Source organism: Microcaecilia unicolor, chromosome 5 (genome assembly GCF_901765095.1).
Source record: "Microcaecilia unicolor chromosome 5, aMicUni1.1, whole genome shotgun sequence".
Classification (NCBI taxonomy): domain Eukaryota; kingdom Metazoa; phylum Chordata; class Amphibia; order Gymnophiona; family Siphonopidae; genus Microcaecilia; species Microcaecilia unicolor.
This window is the reverse complement of record NC_044035.1, coordinates 97,888,965-97,911,650: the sequence shown is the minus strand read 5'-3', so window position 1 is coordinate 97,911,650 and position 22,686 is coordinate 97,888,965. Positions and strand designations below refer to the sequence as shown.

General features: G+C 44.8%; 1 protein-coding gene across 1 annotated transcript in view; it reads left to right on the top strand.

Moving 5' to 3' along the window:
• RTKN2 (rhotekin 2) overlaps positions 1 to 22,686 on the top strand; it is a 233,684-nt gene that overhangs the window by 151,794 nt on the left and 59,204 nt on the right. The window lies entirely within an intron of this gene.

The following is a 22,686-nucleotide window of genomic DNA, read 5'->3' as shown; positions in this document are numbered from 1 at the left end:
GTCCCTTTGAGGTCCGGAATAGGCCGGAAAGAGCCCCTTTTCTTTGGGACCACAAAAATAGACTGAATACCAGCCCTAACTGCACTCTGCTGATGACACAAAAAGCCATTCATTCAGAATGGTTTCGCAGACTAAAGAAAATAAAATTATCAGGTAAGAGACATTTTCTTCTTTTTACTTAAATGGTCCTTATTCTTTGAATTGGCCATTCAGAGATCATGGAATCGTGGTATATTTTGTAAACTTTCTTAAAACCCAGTACTGGTATACCACTTTAATTGATGGTTTGTTCTACCGTAGTTTATGACAGATAAGGATACATTTTTGCACGCTCAGTCTTCACAGTTTTCTCATCTTTGTTGTTATAGCTAAGGATATATTCTAGTTCTCAGCCTTATAAGCTTAACTGCCTGTAGGATAACTACCAGGACTTCCTGGTGTTTTTTTCATTAGGTTGGATTTGGACTTTTAGATTGAATAACCCTTTCCAAGTTACACAAGTTAGTTCCCTACACAAGTGGAATTACAATGTAAGTTGTACCTGAAGCAATGAAGAAACTTCCCCAAGGTCATAGAAAGTATCAGCGGGAGAAACAAAATTTTGAACACGGGTGTCCCAGATTCCACAACTCCGCTTATTTTAATCACCGAGCTGCTACCTCAATCCTTTGTAAATGGCTAGTAAGAGTAGAGTTGATGTTTAGTATAAAAAAGGTAGCACATTTATACAAATTTCTAATTCTAGGGTGCCTATGTGCATCCCTTCTATGCACAGGATTTTGTTTTATTTAGAGACAGAAAGGGACTAATTCGTATCATAAAGGTGCTTCACAGTATACCTGTACTTTTTTATACTTTCTCTATTGACAAGTAGAATGAATCATCCATATAAGTGAGTGATGTTATCTGATCTCAAAAAAGATATAGTAGAATTGGAAAAGGTACAGCGAAGGGCGACGAAAATGATAGTGGGGATGGGACGACTTTCCTATGAAGAGAGGCTGAGAAGGCTAGGGCTTTTCAGCTTGGAGAAGAGACGGCTGAGGGGAGATATGATAGAAGTGTATAAAATAATGAGTGGAATGGATCGGGTGGATGTGAAGCGACTGTTCACGCTATCCAAAAATACTAGGACTAGAGGGCATGAGTTGAAGCTACAGTGTGGTAAATTTAAAACGAATCAGAGAAAATGTTTCTTCACCCAACGTGTAATTAGACTCTGGAATTCGTTGCCGGAGAACGTGGTACGGGCGGCTAGCTTGACGGAGTTTAAAAAGGGGTTAGATAGATTCCTAAAGGACAAGTCCATAGACCGCTATTAAATGGACTTGGAAAAATTCCGCATTTTTAGGTATAACTTGTCTGGAATGTTTTTACGTTTGGGGAGCGTGCCAGGTGCCCTTGACCTGGATTGGCCACTGTCGGTGACAGGATGCTGGGCTAGATGGACCTTTGGTCTTTCCCAGTATGGCACTACTTATGTACTTATGATGTTGCCTACATGTATAGATCTCTGAGCCCAGGAAACCTAGAAAGCTTTTTCTAAGCATATGCGAGAGTTCTTCTTGAAAAACAGGGATGTCCAAAGCTCAGAAAAACCTAGTTTTTGTTTGTTTGTTTTTTGGGTTTTTTTTGTTTAAAGTTTTCAGAGAAGTACAGCAACACTAAAAGACTTTTCTAAGCAGTTATTGGTGTTTCTGCACAGCCACCACTTTGCTTGATCCCTCGTTCTTTTTGTCTGCACCACTGCTTGGATGCATTCTTCTGCTCGTGCAGACTTTTCAGTGACGTCTTCAGTCTTATCTAACACCACTTAAGTTCTCTCTTGCTAAAGGATAAATTAGATCTTAACTGCTAATTTGCTTTCCTTTAGTCCCTCCGGACTGGCCCAGAAAGTGACTGGTGGTTGAGAATTCTGACTCTCATGAGAGTTAATAAGAGCCCTGGGTTACTAGAGGAAGATTCAGTATTATCTTTACAAAGCAGGAGAGAAAATAAGAAAGGATAACTTCTGTACAACAGCCACTCTCAACATATATGCACACGCTCAAAAGCAGTGTTCAAGGTGAAACAAGTATGTTAGAGAATACTCGTTTTGGTTTTTTAATAATCTGTAGACCAAAACACAAATGCTCAAAGCAGCTCAACATGGACTCCCCCCCCCACCCCCCCGCAAAAAAAAAAAACCAAAACCCTTGAAAATGCCATAGACTTTTTTTTTTTTCAAATCTAAAAGAATGGAACTGAATACTACAGCATAGGGAGGGGTCTGAGCCGATCCGGAGGAACTAAAGGAAAGCAAATTAGCAGATCTAATTTCTCCTTCCTTAGCATCCCTCCGGACTGGCCCAGAAAGTGACTGATGGGAAGTAGCAAAGCAGTACATTCATGGGAGGGACCCAAACAATACCTCTGTGAGTACCCTCGTGCCAAAAAATTCATCCTGACAACACTGAACATCAAGCCTGTAATGCTTGGAAAAAGAATGCAAGGAAGACCACACTGCTTTACATATTTCCAAAGGAGGTACCAAGAAGCACTCAGCCCAAGACACAGTTTGTCCCCAGTAGAGTGTGCTTTAACTCCATCCAAAATAGGCTTCCCGGAAAGAAGGTATTGGGGAAGCAATCATCTCCTTTAGCCATCTAGAAATGGTGGGTTTAGCCGCAAACCCTTTATGGGAACCCCCAATCAGCAGGAAAAGATGATCCAATTGTCTAAATTCTTCCATAGACTGCAAATATTGCTTAAGAATTTTTCCGGATATCTAGTTTACACAAATGCCGCTGATCCTGTGAACCGGAGGAAGAACCCAGTACTGGTAAAACCACTGTTTGGTTCAAATGAAAACGCAACAAGACTTCAGGAAGGAATGGGGCATAAAACTACCCGTGGCTTAGAAATCTCCAAAAAAGGAGTTTGACAGGAAAAAGCCTGCAACTCTGACACGCGTCGAGACAAGGCAATGGCTACCAAAAATACCGTCTTAAATATCAAATCTTTGAGAGCAAGCAGACAAAGGGTCAAAAAGAGGTCTTGTAAGAACTGAGAGAGCTAAATTGAGGTCCCAAGCCGGAAGACGGATCTATACGGAGGCTGAATGAGACCCGAACAACGTCTGGATGACTAGTCAAGGTTTTTCTAGAGACACGACCAACAAAACAAGACAATGCTGCAGTCTGCACCTTAAGAGAAACAAGTGCCAAGCTTTTATCAAAATGTTCTTGTAGACAATCTAAGGTCTGCGCCACTGATGCACGAAATGGAGAAATAGTTGATCAGCACACCAAGATTCAAAAATGCGCCAAGTTTGAATATAATTCAGAGAAGTCGATTGACGTTCAGAGCAAAGCATCGTGACAATCACAATGACAGAATATCCTCTCTTTAACTGTGCTGTTTCAAGAGCCAAGCCGCAAGACAAAATCAAGCCGGATTTGGATGAACTACTGGATCCTGGACCAGAAGGCCGGGAGACTCTGGAAGCTTCAATGGAGAGTCCACTTGAAGATGCAGTAGGTCTGCGAGGCCAATCTGGCACTACTAGGATTACTAGACCTCTGTGCACCTTGATCTTTTGAATGAGACATCCTAGAAGAGGCCATGGAGGAAACGCATAAAGAAGATCCGATGGCCACGGTTGAAGAACAACATCTACGCCCTCTGCTTTGAGATCCTTCCTTCGACTGAAAACCATGGCACCTTGGAATTGTTTACTATGATAAAATGAGAAGAACGGTTAAAAAAAAAAAAACTTAGGGGGACAACTGAGAGGGTAAAAACTGTACAACAGGCATGGACGCTGTTCAAAAATACCATCCTGGAGGCCCAGGCCAAACATATTCTGCGAATTAGAAAAGAAAGATGGAACTTCAAAAGACAGCCGACATGGTTGAAAAGTGAGGTGCAGGAAGCTATCAGGGCTAAAAGAAACGCCTTCAGAAAATGGAAGAAGGGACCATCTGAAAAAAACAAGAAGCAGCATAAGGAGTGTCAAAGCAAATGCAAGGCGCAGATAAAGAAGGCCAAGAGGGATTACGAAAAAAAAAAAATAGCATTAGAGGCAAAAAAACATAGCAAAAGATTTTTTTCGGTATATTAAAAGCAGGAAGCCAGCAAAAGAATCGGTTGGGCCGCTGGATGACCGAGGGGTACAAAGGGCGATCAAGGAAGATAAAGACGTAGCGGAGAGATTGAATGAATTCTTTGCTTCGGTCTTCACCAAGGAAGATTTGGATGACATACCGGTGTCAGAAATGGTATTTCAAGCGAACGAGTCGGAGAAACTTACTGACTACACGGTAAACCTGGAGGACGTAATGGGGTAGTTCAGCAAACTGAAGAGTAGCAAATCTCCTGGACTGGATGATATTCATCCTAGAGTACTGATAGAACTGAAAAATGAGCTTGCAGAGCTACTGTTAGTGATATGCAATTTATCCTTAAAATCGAGCTTGGTACCGGAAGATTGGCCAATGTTATGCCGATTTTAAAAAAAGGTTCCAGGGGAGATCCGGGAAATTATAGACCGGCGAGTCTGACGTCGGTGCCGGTGAAAATGGTAGAGGCTATTGTCAAAAACAAAATTACAGAGCACATCCAAGGACATGGATTACTGAGACCAAGTCAGCATGGCTTTTGTGTGGGGAAATCTTGCCTGACCAATTTATTTCAATTCTTTGAAGGACTAAACAAACGTGGACAAAGGGGAGCCGGTTGATATTGTGTATCTGGATTTTCAAAAGGCGTTTGACAAGGTACCTCATGAAAGGCTACAGAGGAAATTGGAGGGTCATGGGATAGGAGGAAATGTCCTATTGTGGATTAAAAACTGGTTGAAGGATAGGAAACAGAGAGTGGGGTTAAATGGGCAGTATTCACAATGGAGAAGGGTAGAGAGTGGGGTTAAATGGGCAGTATTCACAATGGAGAAGGGTAGTTAGTGGGGTTCCTCAGGGGTCTGTGCTAGGACCGCTGCTTTTTAATATATTTATAAATGATTTAGAGATGGGAGTAACTAGCGAGGTAATTAAATTTGCTGATGACACAAAGTTATTCAAAGTCGTTAACTCGCGACAGGATTGTGAAAAATTACAGAAGGACCTTACGAGACTGGGAGACTGGGCAGCTAAATGGCAGATGACGTTTAATATGAGCAAGTGCAAGGTGATGCATGTGGGAAAAAAGAACCTGAATTATAGCTACGTCATGTAAGGTTCCATGTTAGGAGTTACGGACCAAGAAAGGGATATGGATGTCGTCGTCGATAATACACTGAAACCTTCTGCTCAGTGTGCTGCTGTGGCTAGGAAAGCGAATAGAATGTTGGGTATTATTAGGAAAGGTATGGAAAACAGGTGTGAGGATGTTATAATGCCGTTGTATCACTCCATGGTGCGACCGCACCTTGAGTATTGTGTTCAATTCTGGTCACCGCATCTCAAGAAAGATATAGTAGAATTGGAAAAGGTGCAGCGAAGGGCGACTAAAATGATAGCGGGGATGGGACGACTTCCCTATGAAGAAAGACTAAGGAGGCTATGGCTTTTCAGCTTGGATAAGAGACTGCTGAGGGGAGACATGATAGAGGTATATAAAATAATGAGTGGAGTGGAACAGGTGGATGTGAAGCGTCTGTTCACGCTTTCCAAAAATACTAGGACTAGGGGGCATGCGATGAAACTACAGTGTAGTAAATTTAAAACAAATCGGAGAAAATCGTTTTTCACTCAACTCATAATTAAACTCTGGAATTCATTGTCGGAGTACGTGATGAAGGCTGTTAGCTTAGCAGAGTTTAAAAAGGGGTTAGACGGTTTCCTAAAGGACAAGTCTATAAACCACTACTAAATGGACTTGGGAAAAATCCACAGTTCCAGGAATAACATGTTTATACATTTGGGAAGCTCGCTAGGTGCCCTTGGCCTGGATTGGCCGCTGTCGTAGACAGGATGCTGGGCTCGATGGACCCTTGGTCTTTTCCCAGTGTGGCATTACTTATGTACTTATGATTTTTGTAGCCATAAGACTGAGAGTCCCCAGCGATCAAGAACAGCTTGAAATGCTGCTGCACTGAGCTCCCATTCCTCCTTGCCAGTTGACGTAAGCTACTGCCGTTGCATTGACCGAGAGAATGCCCATGGGCTTGTTTTCCAGCAGGTGCCGAAATGCTTCTAGGCCCAGACAAATTGCTCCTGTTTCCAACATATTGATCAAGCAACATGCTTCCTCTTGTGACCAAAGTCCTTGAGCCAAATGCCCCATACAGTGAGCTCCCCAGCTCCTGAGACGGCATCAGTTGTTACTATTACCTATTGAGGTGGCTCCAAAGGAACTCTTGGTCGGATTTTGTGTTCGAAGCCACCAACGGAGACTCCCCAACTCCAGAGATCTAAGTATCAGCCTGACATGCAGCGAACCCGACTGTGGAAACCAACAGGACAAGAAGGAGTTCTGTAGAGGTCTTGTGTGCGCTCTGACCCAAGAAACTACCTCTATTTTCGCTGCCATAGATCCTAAGACCTGAAGATAATCTCTCGCACACGGTATGTGTTTGCGCAGGAGAGTACGAATCTGATCTTGAAGTTTGACAGTCCTGTTCTGCAGCAGAAACACTCGCTCTTGCAGAGTATCAAAGGAGACTTCGAGATACTGAGAGTCTGAGACAGCACTAAGCAGCTCTTGAGTGGGGATTACCACCCAACCGAGAGATTGAAGAAACTGAACTACTCATCTCGTGGGCTGCAGACTCTCCTGAGTATGACTTTGTTCTGATCAACTAATCATCCAGGTAAAGATGAACTAGAATGCCCTCTTTCCTGAGGGCCGCTACCACCACCACCATGACCTTCTAAAGGTACGAGGAGCCATAGCTAGGCCGAAAGGCAGGGCACAAAACTGATAATGATTGCCCAAAACTACAAAGCGAAGAAATCACTGGTTCAATGGTAAATCGGAATGTGCAAGTAGGCCTCTGTTAAACCTAGAGCTGTCAAAAACTCCCCAGACTGAACAGCCACTATCACTGGATAGTTTCCATATGAAAACTGGTGACCTTGAGCGTTCGGTTGACTGCCTTGAGATCCAAAATTGGTCAAAAGGTCCCTTTCTTTGGGATGACAAGGTAAATGGAATAGCGACCTGTTCTGATCTCCGTAGGAGAAACCGGACAGACAGCCTCTCTAGGGTATCCCTGACTGCTCGCGCCTTGAGATGAGATCGACAGGGAGACTCCAGGAAAGCATCTGGCAGCTGCTGTGCAAACTCTAAGGGGTACCTGTCACGAATAACCTCGGGATCCCACTGATCCTGGTCAATCTGGACCCACCTCCAATAGAATTGAGCCAAACGAGCTCCCTGAGAAATTGGAGGCTGGGCCCGGAGACCTTCATTGGGAAGGACGTGAATGGGACTGAAAGGAAGTAGCTGCATCTCTGCCTCGACGCCGGGTACCTTGAAAAGACTAGAATCTCTGAAAATATCGAGACTTCTGAGCAGTAGCCACCCTGCCCAATCTGATCCTATGAAAATTTCTGCCACATGCCTGATTAGAAAGAAGACCGTGACCAGCTTATCTAGCACGATCCTCAGGTAGTCGAGGAACCTTAGTATCTCCTAGACTCTTACCCAAATTATCAAGCTCGTCACCGAATAGAAAAGATCCTCGAAAGGGGAGCTTACTGAGTTTAGACTTAGAAGCCGAATCAACTGACTAATATCGAAGTCAAAGTGACTGACACGCAGAGACACTTAAGGACATAGACTTAGAAGAAGCCCTTAACAAATCTTATAAAGTATCTGCTAAGAAAGCAGTGCCCATCTCTATCTTCCTTACCTCCTCATCTATTAAAGAGAATTCATCTGAAGTCCTATCTAAAACTCTCTCGGACCAGCGAAAACACGCCCTGGCTACTAAAGATCCACAGATGGCTGCCTTCTCCACCAGAGCAGAGACATCAAAAGTATTCTTCAAAACAGATTCCATACGTTGATCTTGCATATCTTTGAGAGCTGTGCCCCCATATTTATCTTGGTAACTGCGGTGGCAACTGCATCAACCACCAGAGGTTTGAGGAGAGACTTGTTTTGATTCGGAACTGGGTATAGACGAACCATGGATCTTGAAAGATGAAAAGGAGGATCTGGCATGTCCCACTGAGCTTGGATGATATCTCTGATGTCCTGATGCATAGGAAACGTTTTACCAGCCTTTCTAATGCCCTTGACGACTACTACTACTACTACTACTTATAAGAGGAGTTTGAACTGTATGCGGAAATGGATACGGAGCCAGTGAAGTGACTTGAGGAGAGGGCTAATACGAGCATAGCGACACTGGCGGAATATAAGTCGTGCGGCAGAATTTTGAACATATTGAAGAGGAGAGAGATGGTTAAGTGGGAGACCTGTGAGAAGCAAGTTGCAATAGTCTAAGAGAGAGGTGATAAAAGTGTGGATAAGGGTTCTGGTAGTGTGCTCAGAAAGGAAAGGGCGAATTTTGGTGGTGATATAGAGAAAGAAACGACAGGTTTTAGCAGTCTGCTGAATATGTTCACAGAAGGAGAGAGAGAGGAGTCGAAGATGACCCTAAGGTTAGGAGCTGATGAGACAGGGAGGATGAGAGTGGTATCCACAGAAATAGAGAATGGGGGAAGAGGAGAGGTTGGTTTAGGGGGAGAGATAAGCTCAGTCGGTCATGTTTAGTTTCAGATGGTGGTGAGACATCCAGGCGGCAATGTCAGACAGGCAGACTGACACTTTGGCCTGAAATTCCTTCTGAAATTTCTGGTGTGGAGAGGTAGATCTGGGAGTCATCAGCATAAAGATGGTACTGAAAATCATGGGATGAGATCAGAGTACTAAGGGAAGAAGTATAGATGGAGAAAAGAACAGGTCCCAGGACAGATCCCTGAGGTACACCAACTGACAGTGGGATAGAAATGGAGGATCCACTAGAGTATACACTAAAAGTACGATGGGAGAGATAAGAAGAAAACCAGGAAAGAACAGAGCCCTGAAATCCAAGTGAGACAGCATATCAAGGAGTAGGCTATGATCAACAGTGTCAAAAGCAGCAGATAGATCGAGAAGGATGAGGATAGAATAGAGGCCTTTAGATCTGGCCAGGAACAGGTCATTGGACACTTTAGCAAGTGCTGTTTCAGTGGAATGAAGCGGGCGAAAGCCAGATTGAAGTGGAACAAGAATAGCTTGAGAGGAAAGAAAGTCAAGGCAACTGCGGTGAACAAGCATGTTTAAGTATCTTGGATAGAAAAGGGAGGAGGGAGATGGGGCGATAGTTGGAAGGACAGGTAGGGGTCCAATGAAGGTTTTTTAAGGAGTGGTGTGATGAAGGCATGTTTGAAGGCATCAGGAACAGTTGCAGTGGAGGGAAAGATTGAGGATATGACAGATAAAAGGGATGACAGTAGGAGAGATAGTGTTAAGTAGATGGTTGGGAATAGGATCGGAGGAGGAAAGAAAATGTGTAGTTTCCTCTTCAGTGATTTTAGAAAAGGAAGAAAAGTTATTTCTAACTTCGCAGGTGCTGGAATCTGAACCAAAATCTCCTGCAAAGGAAAGGTTTAATTCTGACCTATAAATCCCCACACTTCTCAACTAGCTGGTTTCTCTAGGTGAGCTACCTGATAATCTCTTTAAACGTTTAATGCTTATTGCTTAATAATTTTTATTTAGCACTGTGAAACCTCTCTCTCTTTCTTTCTGGCTTTCTTCCTGTTCCTGCTAAACTCTGATAGAGAGGAACTGCTATAATTATTGGGAATATTTAGACTTAGTGATAAGGAAAGTTAGCAATATCAGTTTTAAAAGTTAAATCAAGTGAAAATTCTTGCTCAAACTGGACCATTTGGGTCCATTCAACTAGAGCATTCCCTTGATAACAGCAGCATTCAGCTGACACTTTGGGACTTATAATCCCACCCTCCCACCCCACAAGCCACCCACCCCAGGGTTTGCCACTCATTTATAGACAAACCAGTCCTCATTAACTTTACCCAATCATACACAGGCAGTCTTGCAGGCTATTACTTCAACATAGTACACCTGTTCATACCCATTTCAACCAATCAGGATGACTTTTATTCTCTGCAATAATTGTGATGCTTTAGTTTCAAGGCCAATCATCTGGAGACTCAAAGCTTGTCCTATCTGTCTTCAGCTATCTACTTTAAAACAAGAGCTCTGTAAAGTAATGCAAGAATTAGATGCAATTAAAGCAACTTATAGGACTGTGCAGAATCATAACTTCTCACCACTGCCTCAAAGAATAAAACCACATAAGAACAGATGGTTCACAGTAGGCTCGGGCAGACTTCATCATGTGACACAGAAGCATCCGCCCGCACAAGTGTTGCCACTACAAAATTCTTTTGCTCCACTACAGCACTCTGATGTTCCTGAAAATAAAACTGAAGTGGAAAAAGAAGAAAAAGAAGAAAAAGCAGGGAAGGGGGAACAAAAATATGAGAAGGTACCCAAAGAGAAAACACCCTCACAAATCACTAAAACCAAAACACATACTAGGAAATGTACATGGAAAGCGATGACCACAAATGCTCGCAGTGTAAGCAAGAAAATTCCTGACCTTCAAGCCCTGATTTTGGAGTCTGACTTGGACATAGTTGCAGTCACAGAGACATGGCTCAATGATTCTCATGAATGGGATGTAAACATACCAGGCTATAATCTTTTTAGGAAGGATAGAGAGGGACGTATAGGTGGAGGAGTAGCTCTGTATGTCAGAAATGATATCCCAGCGACTGAAATGACAGGGAACTGGGGAAAGGAAGAAGCGATATGGATCACCTTAAAAAGAGAGGATAGAACATTGGTCCACGTGGGTGTTGTCTATAGACCTCCGACACAATTGGAAGAACTAGATAAAGATCTGATCACTGATATTCAAAAGTTGGGGAAGAAAAGAGAGGTGCTGTTGTTGGGAGATTTTAATCTGCCGGATGTAGATTGGAAGGTTCCGTCTGCAAAATCGGAAAGAAGTAGAGAGATTGTGGATGCTTTCCAAAGTGCTCTGCTCAGACAAATGGTGAACGAACCCACGAGGGAGGGGGCCACGTTGGATCTGGTGCTCACAAATGGGGATAGTGTGTCAAATGTCCGAGTGGCTGCACACCTGGGAAACAGTGACCATCAAACGGTTTGTTTTGATGTAACAGCTCATGTGGACGGCAGCCACTCTAAACTCAAAGTCCTCGATTTCAAGCGAGCTGACTTTAACAAAATGGGAGAATACCTGAGGAAGGAGCTGATGGGCTGGGAGGACATACGAGAAGTGCAAGGACAGTGGTCCAGGCTAAAAGAAGTAATAAACAGGGCCACAGACCTTTATGTAAGGAGAGTAAATAAAAGCAAGAGAAAAAGGAAACCGATATGGTTCTCAAAGCAAGTGGCTGAGAAAATAAAGATTAAAGAGTTAGCGTTCCAGAAATATAGAAAATCTCAAGAGGAGAAACACAGGGAGGAATACCGGATGAAACTGAAAGAAGCCAAGAGAGAGGTACGTCTGGCGAAGGCGCAAGCGGAAGAACAAATGGCTAGAAATGTAAGGAGGGGAGACAAAAACTTCTTCAGGTATATTAGTGAAAGGAGAAAGACTATAAAGGGAATTGTGAGACTAAAAGAAACAACAAAACACTATGTAGAAAATGATGAAGAAAAAGCCAATTTGCTAAATAGATACTTTTGTTCTGTTTTCACTGAAGAAAACCCTGGCGAAGGACCGAGAGGGACTGGCAAAAGTACACCTGAAAATGAGGTGGATAGAGCGCCGTTCACGGAAGAGAGTGTGTATCAACAACTTGGAAAGCTGAAGGTGGACAAAGCCATGGGGCCGGACGGGATCCACCCCAGAATACTGAGGGAGCTCAGAGAGGTTCTGGCGGGTCCTCTTAAAGACTTGTTTAATAAATCCTTGGAGACGGGAGAGGTTCCGAGGGATTGGAGAACGGCGGAGGTGGTCCCTCTTCACAAAAGTGGGGATAGGGAAGAAGCTGGAAACTACAGGCCGGTAAGCCTCACTTCGGTTATTGGAAAAGTAATGGAAGCCATGCTGAAGGAGAGGATAGTGAATTTCCTGGAAGCCAATAAGTTGCAAGATCCGAGACAACATGGTTTCACCAAAGGGAAATCGTGCCAAACGAATCTCATTGAATTCTTTGACTGGGTGACGGGAGAATTAAATCAAGGACGTGCTATGGACGTCATCTACTTAGATTTCAGCAAGGCTTTTGACACGGTTCCCCACAGGAGGCTCTTAAATAAACTAGACGGCCTGAAGATAGGACCCGAAGTGGTGAACTGGATTAGGAACTGGTTGACGGACAGACGCCAGAGGGTGGTGGTGAATGGAGTTCGCTCGGAGGAGGGAAAAGTGAGTAGTGGAGTGCCTCAGGGATCGGTGCTGGGGCCGATTCTGTTCAATATATTTGTGAGTGACATTGCCGAGGGGTTACAAGGTAAGGTTTGCCTTTTTGCGGATGACACCAAGATTTCCAACAGAGTGGACACCCCGGAGGGTGTGGAAACCATGAAAAAAGATCTGAAGAAGCTAGAAGAATGGTCTAACGTTTGGTAATTAAAATTCAATGCGAAGAAATGCAAAGTGATGCACTTGGGGAGTAGAAATCCAAGGGAGACGTATGTGTTAGGCGGGGAGAGTCTGATAGGCACGGACAGGGAAAGAGGGATCTTGGGGTGATAGTATCTGAGGACCTGAAGGCGACGAAACAGTGCGACAAGGCGGTGGCAGTAGCTAGAAGATTGCTAGGCTGTATAGAGAGAGGAGTGACCAGCAGAAGAAAGGAGGTTTTAATGCCCCTGTATAAGACGTTGGTGAGGCCCCACCTGGAGTATTGTGTTCAGTTTTGGAGGCCGTATCTTGCGAAGGATGTTAAAAAAAATGGAAGCGGTGCAAAGAAAAGCTACGAGGATGGTATGGGATTTACGTTCCAAGACGTATAAAGAAAGGCTTGCTGACCTGAACATGTACACCCTGGAGGAAAGGAGGAACAGGGGTGATATGATACAGACGTTCAAATATTTGAAAGGTATAAATCCGCAAATGCACCTTTTCCGGAGATGGGAAGGCGGTAGAACGAGAGGACATGAAATGAGATTGAAGGGGGGCAGACTCAGGAAAGATGTCAGGAAGTATTTTTTCACGGAGAGGGTGGTGGACGCTTGGAATGCCCTCCCGCGGGAGGTGGTGGAGATGAAAACGGTAACGGAGTTCAAACATGCGTGGGATATGCATAGAGGAATCCTGTGCAGAAGGAATGGATCCTCAGAAGCTTAGCTGAAATTGGGTGGCGGAGCAGTTGGGGGGAAGAGGGGGGTGGTGGTTGGGAGGCGAGGATAGGGGAGGGCAGACTTATACGGTCTGTACCAGAGCCGGTGATGGGAGGCGGGACTGGTGGTTGGGAGGCGAGAAATACTGCTGGGCAGACTTATATGGTCTGTGCCCTGAAAAGGACAGGTACAAATTCAAGGTAAGGTATACACATATGAGTTTGTCATGGGCAGACTGGATGGACCATGCAGGTCTTTATCTGCCGTCATCTACTATGTTACTATGTTACTATGAGGCAGGGGTAGGAGGGTTGATAGAATGGACTAAAGGAAGGAGAGGTGGAGGTGACCTGGTTGAGAATTCAAGTTTAATCCTGTGAACCTTATCATGAAAGTACTCAGCCAGAGTCTGGGGAGAAAGTGATGAGGGAGTTGGAGGTGAAGACACTTTGAGGAGAGAGTTCAGTGTGGCAAAGAGACGTCGAGAGTTTGAACCAAGAGAATAATCTTGTTTGGCAAGTAAAAGAGTAGACTGGAAGGAGGTCAGCAAGAATTTGAAATGTATGAAGTCAGCATGGGCACAGGATTTCAGCCAAAGGCGTTCGGCAACACAGGAACGTAGGTAGCAGACTAGAAGATCGACCTTGCGCTCTTGCACAGCCACAAACTCCTTCAAAATTTAAATTAGAAGAAACCAAAGATATGAACTCCTGCAAATCTTCTTTATGAAAAATTCTTATTATAGAGGGTTCCTCTCCAGGGAGGAGCGCATCTGCAACTGGATCTGCAGGCTCAGTGTCCTCCGAGAACTCCGGTTCTCCCACAGCAAGGTCTTCCTCAAGGAAGAGCATCTCCGGATCTGTGTCTGAAGCATTGTCCTCCTCTCGTTGACAGGAAACCCTAGGCTATTGGCTGAGGATCTAAGTCTCCCTGACATGTCAGAAGGAAGTGCTGAAGAGAGAGCTGATTTGTGTAACAGAAAGGCCTGATACATCTGCAACACAAACTCAGGAGGGAATGCCCCCTCAGGAACTCCCCCCTGTGTAGCTGCAGGCAGCGAAGAAGCCTCTGATAACTGCATGGGAACATAGCAGGCTGCTGCTCCAAAATAGTGGTGATTCCCGCCAAAACCGGAGGGTGTGACTAACGCGCCCCTCGCTTTAGCCTAAAAAGAAACTGCAGAGGCTGATACAGCTGGAGGTTCAGAAGAAACAGAAAGTGGCTAAAATTCTCTAGCGATACAATACTTACAGGCACTGGCTGCCAAAAGACCTCTTCTCTGACAGAACAGCGCTGGAGCTTTTCTGCCATGGTGCCCCCCCTTTTTTTTTTAATGCATGGGAAAACTTCTTGAAGAGAAGGAAAGACAGCCTCTAAACACCCAATGTTACCGCCACCGGAAAGGGTGCAGTCAAAATCAGCGGAGACAAACAGAGCTGCTTTGCCTGTTTGCGTCTTTTTTTTTTTTTTTTTTAACCAAGAAAGCTGTGGCTCTCTCCCCCAGTCCTCAGACCCCACTTCCTGCGAAGGGGCTGAGGCTAATGTGAGGCCAACCTATCAATGAACTGTAGCCTGCACAAATATCTAACAGGGGAGGGACCTGGCCACCCGAGTGTGACACCCTCAAGGCTTTTAAGAGTAGCCCCACGGGCCTCAGCCTCTGCTGTAAAGAGTTCTGGACTTTTTTTTTTTTAAACACCAGTGCACAGGAGAGAAAGCACTAAGATAGAAATAGAATCTTTTTTTTTTTTTTTTTAAAGAAAGGGAAAGATTAAACAGCAAGAGAGAGACTGAAGGGCTCACCACCTTCCACCTGCTGGAGACTGAGAATACTGAATCTTCCTCTAGTAACCCAGGGCTCTTATTAGCTTTAGTCAGAATTCTTAGTCTCCACCTGCTGGAAGGCGTGCACAACCATAAGTCACTTTCAGGACCTGTCCGGAGGGATGCTAAGGAAAGTCACTTGCTCACAGGCCACTCCCAGCCATTAAAAGAAATTGAACTTCACCCTCAGAATCTGTGTAGTAAACATTTTGTGCCATAAAAGCACCAACTTTCAGGACAGAAGCAGGAAGAACTGTACTTTTTAAAAAGGCAGCACTGCAGACACAGAACACTTTCTACAGGAAAAGCCAAACAAATCAGATTCTTATAATCCCCAAACAGAAAATACATGCTAACAAAATCCCTAACAAACAGAACACTGACTAACCCTCATTAATTACAGAATGAAGACCAAAAATTAAAAACATTAATCCTGAAAAATCACAATCTCTTTGAGCACTACAACACAGGAGAATTAAAAAAAAATGTATTTCATACTGTACTAAGCAAAATACAAAGATTTAAGAAAAGCACATTGCCAAAACTGATATTTTTTCATTCACTAAAAACTGAAAATAAAATCCTTTTTCTTTTACTGATATTAATTTATTTTTCTAATTAGGATGTTCCCAGTCACTTTCTTCCCTTTCTTCCCTTTTCATCTAATTAGCTTCCCATAACCCCCTTTCACTTCCTCTCTGGCTTCTCTATTCCATCTTCTATATCCCTTCATAGAACCATCACTTCTCTCTCTTCCCCAGAGCCTCTGAGCACTTCACAGTTTTACACCATCTCTCCATCCCCCCACCAACGTTTTTATCCTTGTCTCAAATACCTCAACCCATCTTAACACACTGTTGCAGAATCCCCCACCCATATGCTTGTCCTTGGTACCGCATTGTCCCTGAATCCCTACCCCACTTCCATCATCCTTTGTCTCCATTCAGTCACAAAGTTCAAGCATTTTTGCCCAATTTCCTGAGACTGCTCTCCCCACTCCCCCAATCTTAATCATGAATGTTTATTTTCCTGAAGGGGGGCACTTGCTAACCTAGAGTTTTCCTCCTGAAGCAACTACTGTATCAAGTTTATACCTTCTCTCTCATGCCACCCAGGTTTACCCCTTCTCTCCTAATCCCCCACTCCTATGCATATCCTCTTTCTTTTTCCCCTTTCAAGCACTCCTCCTGCTGCCAGTCTCCCTTTTAGAACTTACCCTCTCTACAAACAAAAGTACCTGGCCCAGCTCACTCAGTGTTGGCAGTTAACTTCGGCTCAGAGGAACCTTGGTGCCAAATGCATGAGGGTGCTGCTGGTCCTGCTCCCTCTGATGGGTATGTGTCAGAGGGGGTGGGACCAGCAGGGCCTTTGCACATATGGTATCAAGGCTCCTCTGTGTCAAAGTTAATTGTCGATACTGAGTGAGCTGGGTCAGGTACTTTTCTTCAGTCCCGTGGGACTAGGGCAAGGGAAGATCATCTTGTGGGCCACATAAAATTTGTTGTCGGCCCACAGATTGCCCATCCCGTGTTAGTGAATGGTTGTGTGTACACAGATTGAAGTTAAGCCCTTCTAAATGTGGATTTTTTAAAAATATAGTTGACAGGGATTGAAATGTATACTTGCTATCCAGGGTTTTGAGTTGAAAAGACAAAATGTAACAAAGTATTTAAGTGTAGTATTAGAATCTGCACTAATTTTTGAACCACAGATTTCTTTTGTGATTTAAACTTGTTTGTTTTGCATTATGAAAAATGTTTTTTGATATACTATTGATTTAATGACGGGCTCATTTTAGTTCATGAGTTAGTCACTATGGGCTAGATTCTATATATCACACACAAAAAAGTTATTGCTAAAATGAATACGCCTAGCGCCGATCCACGTGACTAAATTTAGTTGCTGGCAGTTAACACCAAGTAAAACTTGGTGTAAATGCATATGCCTAAATTAGGTGTGGACCAGGTATATTCTGTAACAACGCACATAGTTTTTAGAAACGTCCATGACCACGCCGCTTTTTCAGCTAGGCACCTTAGAATTTACGCACATAACTTTACAGAATATGCTTACAGTTTATGTAAATTGTAATTAATGCCAATTAGTGTCAATAATTGATAACTGGCAATTATCAGCGCTGATTGACTCGTTAATTAAGTTGCACACACAGATCCAGAATGTGACCAGATTTGCGCGTGCAACTTTACTCACACTTTATGGAATCCAGAGGTATGGGGGTAATTCTCTATTACATGGGTGCTAACATTTCTACACTGATTATGCGCTTAGATGTTTAGAATAATGGCTTTTATGCACTATCCCCTTAATTCTCTATAATTGGGGGCCCAACTTTTATGCTTGGTGTGCAAAATTCACATAAAATTTATAGAATAAGGTTAGTTGCGCATGCAACTCGTAATAATTGACTGTTAATTGGTGTTAACAGCCAACTGGCTTAAATTAATGGTAATTGGCACCAATTAGCAGTTGTGCATTCAGCTGCTTTTAGTCGCTAATCTAGAAGTTACACAAGTAGTTTCTAATGCATGAAACATCTAGGATGCATAGACATAGGAGGGGCATGGGCAAGTCAGATGCGTTCCTAGGAGTTACGCAGGTTATAGAATACCTTGGACACGGTATAATTGCTCATGCCTAAAGTTAGGCACAAAACTGAAGACTTAGACTGATATTCTATAATGGAAGTTCCATGCAAAACTTCTTTTATAGAATTTCCATCTTGGTGCTTAAAGTTTGGTGCTCCTTCTTGACGATGTTTGCACATGTGTGTAACTGTCAAAATTCTACCTAAGCGCTTTTCTGTAAATTCCCACTTAACTTACATAGCATGTATTTGCAACAGAGAAGTACATATGGTTGTAGCTTGGGCAGAGCTCAAACAAATACATGTAACCTTTAGAATACTGTAAGTTTTGCCCATATCTACAGCACTTAGGCACTAACCTTACTAAACTAAACTTGTTGATATTTGTATTTTAACTTGTAGGAAAATTTTGTATAGGCATTGAATTAATTATGTGACGGGCAAGTCTCTAAATTGGCATCTCATTCTAGGTGCCCCAATGCCATGCACATAGCACCAAAGCACCAGTTCTATAATGGTGTCTTGCTGCCAAGGTTCCGTTATAGAATACTAGTTGAAAGGTCAGCATTGGTGTGCCCTCTTATGCCATTACAATGGCAGGCAACATCTAGGTGCACAAAGTGGTGTGCATAGTTTATAGTATTCTGTAAACTATCCCCCTGATTCTATAAAAGTCACCAAATCTTGCACACACAAATTTAGGTGTGCGTACAATTTAATAGAATAACGAGCCAATTTTGTTTAATATATTTTACTCCACTAATCGCCTTGATACAGAGCCTTGGACTTAGTGTCTATTGTTATGATGATGATCTTTTCATTACAGGGAAACTTACCCTGCAAACCCTGGATCTAACTTGCCTGCATCAGGGTTTTAGATGCAATCTCAGAATGGTTAATGGTATATTGATTGGTATTAAATGTGGAGAAAACTCAGTTGGATTACTGGGCACCAAGAATGCCCAACAGGAACACCTAAACTATTTGGTACCCCAATTAAACCTTTGACATGTTTTAGATACCTAATGGTTCTTATTGATTCTAAATTGACATTTGAGAATCAGCTTAAAGTAGTGAAAGATGGTTTCATGATATTAAGAAAATTGCATCATTAAGACACTTAGGGCCATGTTTACTAAGCCGTGCTAGAGGTGTGATAGCATTTTTAGTGCGCACTAAACATTAACGCTAGAGACGCCCATAGAAATATATGGGTATTGCTAGCATTTAGCGTGTGCTAAAAACGCTAGCGCACCTTAATAAACAGGGCCCTTATTCAGTAATTCAGCATTACACACTATTATTTCTCAACTTGATTACAATAATGTTATTTACGCAGGCTTGCCAGGGTGTTCCCTGAAAAGATTACAAATCTTACAAAATGCAGCAGTTAGATAATTAATGTAAATTTGATCATGTCGTTCCATTATTTCTACATTTCCATTGGTTGCCTATTTTATATAGGCTTTGTTTTAAGGTATTGGCTCATAAGGCTTTTTATGAATTGCCACTGCCTTATCTGAGCACACTAATAATACCTTATTCACTAGCTAGGGCACTTCATTCTCTTCAGGATTTTAGAATGATAGTCCCGAGTTTAAATAGAGTATGATGGGAAAGAACAAGAGTGAGAGCTTTTTATTGTTTGGCTCCTCTTCTTTGGAATGAACTACCAAAGGATTTGAAAGCTGAAGCTAGTTTGAGAAAGTTTAAAAACTTGCTCAAAACTTTATTTTGTCAAGCGTTTAACTTGTCTGATGACAGGGTTGGGAAGATTTATTGAGGTTGCTGCAATTTAAGAAATATAACTGTCTATGTGTGAGTGTGCTTGAATGTATGGGTTAGGACTTTTCTTTTGAAAAATGGCATTCTTTTCTAATTTTATGTTGTGTTTTAAATTAATTGCCTAGATCTAGCAATTCTAGGTGGTATATAACGTTTTAATAAAACATAATTATTGTCACTAATTAGATTTAATTGGAATTTACTGTATAGAATGTGGGTGCTCCGCTCATAAATTTAGGTGCAGGCATTTGCACTACATTTTTGTTGGTGCAAATGGTGGCACCTAAATTTACATGCGACCTCTCCATTTAAGAATTATTTGATAAATAGCTTATAGAATACAGCTTAAACGTTTTTTGGCACTGATTTTTTTTTTTAGGCATAGCTTATAGAATCGACTACACAAAGACTCCAGTATTTTTTTCTTTCTCCGAGGACAAGCAGGCTGCTTGTTCTCACTGATGGGTGACGTCCACGGCGGCCCCTCCAATCGGAACACTTCCTAGCAAAGTCCTTTGCTAGTCCTCGCGCGCCGATGCGCACCGCGCATGCGCGGCCGTCTTCCCGCCCGAACCGGCTCGTGCCGGCCAGTCTTCTTTTGGCCACGCTCGGTACGGTCGTGTTTCGCAGTTAGCGCCCCAAAGTTGACCTCGCGCGTCGTTTATCGACTTCGTTCTTTGAAAAAAAAAAAAAAGGTGTCGGAAGGCGACCTTTATGGTTTTCTCCCTTCCCATAATTCCAGTTTTGCCCCGGTAAGTTTTCTTTCGTCGTCGGGGTAGGCCCTATTAGGCCTCGGTCGAAGTTTTTCTTCCCCCTATTTTTGTGGTGCCATTTTCGCCATTTCGAGTTTTGATCTCGCCGGCGCGATTTTTCCGCCCATGACATCGAAGTCTTCCAGCGGCTTCAAGAAGTGCACCCAGTGCGCCCGGGTAATCTCGCTCACTGACAGGCACGCGTCGTGTCTTCAGTGTTTGGGGGCTGGGCACCGCCCTCAGGCCTGTAGTCTGTGTTCCCTTTTAGAAAAGCGGACTCAGGTAGTGAGATTAGCCCAGTGGAACGTTTTGTTCTCGGGCTCTTCGTCGGCATCAGCATCGGGAGTATCGACTGCTTCGACGTCGTCCGGACCTTCATCCTCGCCCCCGATTGCATCGAGTGCATCGAGGCATCGACCCTCTGCATCGGGGCGACATCGGAGGGCTGCGTCGGCGGTATTGAGACCTCCTCGTCTGCTGATGTCGTCGGACAGTGGTGCTTCGTCTGGAGTGCAGGTGAGGGCTGTCCATTCCCCTGCTGGTGGCGGTGAGCCTTCGGGTGGGTCTCCCCCTACCCTGAGGGCTCCTGCGGTACAGCCCCCCCGAGACCGACCTTCTTCGGCCTCGGCCCCGAGGAAGAGACGGCTGGATTCTACGTCCTCCTCGTCGGTGCCGGGAAGCTCTGGTGACGTGCTTCGCTCCAAAAAATCGAAGAAGCATCGTCACCGGTCCCCTTCCCGTGTCGGCACCGAGAGCTCTGGGTCGCCGAGGGAGTCGGCACCAGTAAGCATCGGCACCGAGAGGACTGCTCGCCCTCTGTTCAAGAGGTGTCGATGCGCTCCCCTTCGGACAGCCCAGAACAGCCTCCACGCCCGGAACAGATTCTGACATCGACTCCTGCATCGGCTTCCTTGTCTTTTTCTACAGCCGCTCTGCACGAGAGCCTCCGAGCCGTTCTCCCAGAGATCCTGGGGGAGCTGTTGCGCCCTACCCCTCCGGTACCGGGGGTGCTTGCGCCACCGGTACCGTCGAGCCAGGCACCGGCTGGCCCATTGTCCGAGGTGAGGTCTCCGACATCGGTGCCGCTTGCGGTACCGAGTGCGGTAGCCTCCCAGGAGGGCTCCCCGACCACGTCGGCGGCGGGAGCTTCGCCGGTGCGGGCGAGGGAGTCTACTTCTCGACGCTCCCACCGTGGCTGTGGTTCCACGGAGTCGAGCCGGGCACGGTTGCTGACACAGGTCTGTGAACTTGTGTCTGACACCGATGGTGAGGCCTCGTGGGAAGAGGAAGAGGACATCAGATATTTCTCTGACGAGGAGTCTGAGGGTCTTCCTTCTGATCCCACTCCCTCTCCTGAAAGGCAGCTTTCTCCTCCTGAGAGCCTGTCTTTCGCTTCCTTTGTCCGGGAGATGTCTACGGCCATCCCCTTCCCGGTGGTTGTGGAGGACGAGCCCAGGGCTGAAATGTTTGAGCTCCTGGACTATCCTTCTCCACCTAAGGAAGCGTCCACAGTACCCATGCATCATGTCCTCAAAAAGACATTGCTGGCGAACTGGACCAAGCCTCTAAGTAATCCCCACATTCCCAAGAAGATCGAGTCCCAGTACCGGATCCATGGGGACCCAGAGCTGATGCGCACCCAGTTGCCTCATGACTGGAGTTGTGGATTTGGCCCTAAAGAAGGCCAAGAGTTCTAGGGAGCATGCTTCGGCGCCCCCGGGCAAGGACTCTAGAACCTTGGACTCCTTTGGGAGGAAGGCCTACCATTCTTCTATGCTCGTGGCCAAGATTCAGTCCTACCAGCTCTACACGAGCATCCACATGCGGAACAATGTGCGGCAGTTGGCGGGCTTGGTGGACAAGCTCCCACCTGAGCAAGCCAAGCCATTTCAGGAGGTGGTCAGGCAGCTGAAGGCGTGCAGAAAATTCCTAGCCAGAGGGGTGTATGACACCTTTGATGTTGCGTCCAGGGCCGCTGCTCAAGGTGTGGTGATGCGCAGACTCTCATGGTTGCGTGCCTCCGACCTGGAGAATAGAATCCAGCAGCGGATTGCGGCCTTGCCGTGCGGATAATATTTTTTGAGAGAAAGTCGAGCAGGTGGTAGAGCAGCTCCACCAGCGGGACACCGCATTCGACAAGTTCTCCCGCCGGCAGCCTTCAGCCTCTACCTCTACAGGTAGAAGATTTTTTGGGGGAAGGAAGACTGGTCCCTACTCTTCTGGCAAGCGTAGGTACAATCCTCCTTCTCGACAGCCTGCGGCCCAGGCTAAGCCCCAGCGCGCTCGCTCTCGTCAGCAGCGTGCGCCTAGGCAAGGCCCCTCGGCTCCCCAGCAAAAGCAAGGGGCGAGCTTTTGACTGGCTCCAGCAGAGCATAGCCGACATCCAAGTGTCAG